At 35.1% G+C, this 4,851-nt stretch overlaps 1 long non-coding RNA gene across 1 annotated transcript in view; it reads left to right on the top strand.

Moving 5' to 3' along the window:
* Nucleotides 1-1,440: 1,440 nt before the first annotated feature.
* The window catches only part of LOC140139354 (uncharacterized), a 7,676-nt gene continuing 4,265 nt past the window's right edge, over nt 1,441-4,851 (top strand). The window contains exons 1-3 of the long non-coding RNA XR_011857092.1: nt 1,441-1,520; nt 3,200-3,328; nt 4,763-4,837. This is a non-coding gene — a long non-coding RNA (uncharacterized lncRNA). The remainder of the gene's footprint in view (nt 1,521-3,199; nt 3,329-4,762; nt 4,838-4,851) is intronic.

Raw genomic sequence — 4,851 nt, 5'->3', positions numbered from 1 at the left:
ATAAAACATATAAAATGTGTATCATATCGCCAATTTCAAAATTCAAAATTATTTCATATCAGATAGTCATTCCTCATTCGATATGTCTGATATGCTCTCATGTCCTATAAATATACTGTACAAACGTTGTTATCCGATCCCTTAATAATTTGCCATGAAATTTGTATTATATCGCGAATTTCAAGAATCAAAATTATTTGATATCAGAAGGACATTCTTCGTATTAAGAATTCAATTCAATATGCCTGATGTCCTCTCAGGCCCCACAAAAAATATTGTGCAAAGATGGGTGACCGACCCCTTAACAGTTAACCTTGCCCTTGATTTTACAACTTCTCGATCCGAATACTAAAGTTTTGTTTGTTTGTTTCACAGGGAATATGTGAATATTGGCATTGGGCCTGCTAAAGGAGCCCGCAGGTAAGGCTGATATTTTATAAACAGTTTATAAATAATTATCTTAAAAAACAACATCCCTCAAAAAGCACTTGAAGACCTGAGCGCAAGAAGACCGTAAGTCCACTTGGCCCCTCAACATGTATACACTAAAGTTACGTATAGTTTCTTAGGGTTTTATAATGTTTAATACATGTTCCAGGGTGAAAACATCATGAAAGGTTGTGAAAGATTTGTTTTGGCCCATGAACATGTATAAAACATTACTAAACAATACGAAACTATACGCAACTTTAGTGTATACATGTTAAGGGGCCAAGTGGACGGTCTTCTTGCGCTCTGGTCTTCACTCGAAGGCCCATTTAGTGATTTGCTCATCCGGAGGATCGTAAAAATCATAAAAATTCAGACTTTAGCACCTTTGTTAGTGTCCGTGATATGCTAACATACCTGCTAATTATTCAGTAATGTCATTACAAACTTAACACTTACTCAGATTGCAATTTACTCAATTAACGCCTCACTCAAAATAAACATCATTAATAAATCTGACGTATTATTCGTTAAGGGATCGTTCACAAACACTTGTTAGGGGGAAAAAAAAAAAAAGGGGGGCCTTAAAAGTTTTGACCCTCCTAAGAGGGCCCTGAAAAAAATGACAACCAATTTTACTGGGAAAATTGAGTTTATATGCTTTTTATGGGGTTGACCCATAATTTTCATGTCAAAAAGGGGCTCTGAAATTTTTGAGATCTGAAAAGGGGGCCCAGATAATTTTTTACGGTCCCTAATGAGAAAACATCACGATACTGCACTATCATGATACAGTAGAATGTCAGAGCTGTGAGTCTATATATCCTATGAACAAGTTCAAAGTACTTCAAATCCCTTTGGACATAGGCCTTGCTTTGGAGCAAAACCGACCCATGTCTAGATGTCTAGATGGTGTTTTGGTATGACTGCTATAGAAAATGTTAACATGTTTCACGTTCTTATTGCTTTTTTTTTTATACTAGTGATGGTTACATGAAAATGAATGCTGTCGTACCATCTAGCCCCAATGGAGCTCCAGTTTTACCACCAAGACAACAAAATATATTGTCACCACCGGATGACCAAACAAGGTAATTAAAAGATCGTACTTTTCCCTGCGGCGAGCAAAGAAGAATTGTCATCATTGTCATCCTTGACTAGGATTTGAACATCCTAGATAGATCGAGCGATAGAGTGTTTACTCTTTCCTCGCGAAGACCGGTCGCAGTGCATCATGTCATTAATTTACAGATATAGACGAATCCAATTTCACGCATTCCTATACCTTAATGGCTGCCAAAGTTGGGTCCCCGTCGGCTCAATCTCACCTAAAATGTGAAATAATGGAGGGTATTTTAAACTGCATTCTATCACCCTTGTTACACGTAGACAAAAGAATAATGACAGTTTACAACACAAAAGAATCTAACATCGATTTTTAAGCGGCTTTTTGGTGTTGCGGGGACCCAAAGATGGCCGACCAAATCTTCGTCTATACGACTCAGATCTCGACGTGTTGAATCACGACCATTATGAAGAGCTTACCCAGCAAACACAAAAACGTTTTAAAAACGTTTTAAATAAGTTATATTTTGGCTTTTGGTTTAGGTAAAACGTTTTAATAACATTAAAATGTCGGGTTATATAAAGGTCATGATAACGTTTTAAAACGTTTTGTATGAAAACACACTACAACAATATTTTTAAATGTTTTCAAAAATGTTATTGTAAACTATTTTTGCAAACATTTTTGCCAAATAGTGTGTCAATACTTAAATAACATTATGTTAAAATATTTGAACTCAGCAAACACAGAAATGTTCTTAAAATGTTTTTTTTTCAAAACCTTTTAATAACATTTAAATGTCGGGTTACATAAAGGTCATGAAAACGTTTTTAAAACGTTATTGAAAATATTTTGGGCAAACGTTTTTCGCAAAATATTTTTTCAACCCCAAAATAACATTCTGTTTATAATATGGTATGTTATTAAAACGTTTTATACTCTTTATATAACCCGACATTTAAACGTTTTCTGTAAATCATTTTTGTTTGCTGAGCAGTAGATTATCAAAAATGTTTTTAAGGTTATGAAAACGTTTTATACTCTTAATATACCCTTTATATAACCCGACATTTAAACGTTTTCTGACAACCTTTTATAACCTTTTGAAAATGATGTCGAAAACGTTTTGTGTTTGCTGGGTAGTTGCAAGAGGAAAAGCCGTCCATCATTTGAAACTTTTGACCTTTTGTATTGAAGATATACATTTTTCCCCAAAAGACCTGAAAGTCTTTTTGGGAAAAATTATATTCATGCTGTGTTTTTTGGTCCACCAGCCCTGTATATTTTGCTTGTGCTCTCATTCGACCGAGGAGTGTAGGTGTGCCAACACCTAAACGAAACAGTGCTGTATCGAATGATGGTTTAAATACCAAGATTCACTACATTTAAATTTATTTCTGCTCCTTTTTAGTTGAGAACTTTATCTGTAGTGATGGTGTCATACAAGTTTACTCTTGGTATTATTATATTTATAAAGTTTAATTCGAGAACTATTAAATATCAAAACTATCAAATAATATAAATTTCTAATATTTCAAAATTAGTATTATATCGCGAATTTCAAACTAAAATCAAAATTATTTGATATCAGAAGGACATTCCTCGTATTCAAAATACAATTTGGTGTGTCTGATGTGCTCTCAGGTCCACATAGAATACTGTGCTAGCGTTGCTATCTGAATCCACACCATTTTTTCTTACCAGGAGACCTATCCCTAAGCCCAGATCCAGCGACCAAAACAAAGCGTCAACTTTACCTTCACGAAGACCTTTGGTAAGGCGTTCCACTGATGGCCAGATTAGCCAAATTTTTGACGATGACTTGGATTATGGGTAGGTATTCTACACTTGATTTGGGTTTTTACTGCGCGTTTCAATAAAGTCACATCTTCCGGTCACGTAAAGTCACAAAAGCACACACTCTTAGAAATATTTTACTCAACTTGAGTAAAAAGGTCACAACACAACAAAATGAATAAAACATTACTCAAATTGAGTAAATAATAGTCATTATTGTTCAGTGGGTGTGTCTTGTAAAGTATTCACGTAATTTGATTGGTTTTCTGGTGTATATTATCACACAATAGTGGATAGTGATATTAGGCAGGGCGCGCGGCGCCACGCAACGGCGGCACTCTTGCTGCACCTCAATGCACCTCAACTTCAATACGCGTTAGCGTAATACATGTTCGCGAATTAAGAACGCGGTTCGGCGTCTTAGATGTTTGTGACGGTTTCGTTCATTTAAAACAGCGGGGATGTCCTCACAAAAGTAACTTTAATTTTTTCTGAAAAAAGATATCGTGTCATAATGGATGGGCTACATCAATATTTTCATCGTAGTGGATACCGGCTGCGCCGGCATCCACTACTCAAAATATTGGTCAGCCCATCCATTATGACACGATACTGGATAGGCAAAAGACAAAATCCTATCTCTTATTCTCTAAATATTGAGCTCATTTTAATAGATATTACCTTCAATGTTGGGTAATATTTATCAATATGAGCTCAATGTTGAGTAATTTTTTACTCATTTGTTGAGTTGTGATTATGAGCTCAATGTTGAGTAATTTTTACTCAACTGTTGAGTTGTGATCTTTTGCAGTGCACATTACGTCATTACTTAACATATTAAGACAAATTACTGATTTGTCTATGCAAAGACGTGATGGTAGTATAAGAGTTTGAAAAGCGATCAGTGGGAATTGTTTGGATTGAATTTATATGCAGAAAGGGCAGAAGAAATGGTAGCTTACTTCATTAAAATGAAATACGATATCTGTACTTTAATTAGCATTATGTTAGATCTTATACTTCCCTTGGTGTTTTTGACAATGTGCTTATATCTGATCTTTGGGTCACATTAGGTTTCACCTGAACAGAATTGATCATGTCTCACCTCCTTTTTCAAACAAATCGATGGTAATAACTTTTAAAATGAGGGATCAAAATTTAACCACAAATTACAAAAGCAAAACTCACTTTCTGGGAACTAAATACCACACACGGTCATTTTTATGTAACTCATTGATCCATGTGTAATATAGTGCCTCTAGCTATAATGACAACCTGGTGATCTGATCAACTCATTGACTGATACTAACCTCATTAGGGAATTTAAATTTTCTTCAGGTAGTGAAACGTAATGCACAATCAAGCGAACCAGTGAACATGAACATTTCATGCATACAATGATTAGTCAGATGTTGACGATTAAAGATGTTGATTATGATGAATATTACAAGAAACCATTTATATTTTCAGCCAAGAATACACATTGATACCAGGAGATCAAGGCAGCAAGGGTGCGAATGGTAATAGATCGAAAGACACATGGGGGTAAGTTAGTCGAA

The sequence above is a fragment of the Amphiura filiformis genome, chromosome 18 (assembly GCF_039555335.1).
Source record: "Amphiura filiformis chromosome 18, Afil_fr2py, whole genome shotgun sequence".
Lineage (NCBI taxonomy): Eukaryota > Metazoa > Echinodermata > Ophiuroidea > Amphilepidida > Amphiuridae > Amphiura > Amphiura filiformis.
The sequence above is the reverse complement of the archived record's forward strand: the minus strand, read 5'-3'. Positions and strand labels throughout refer to the sequence as shown.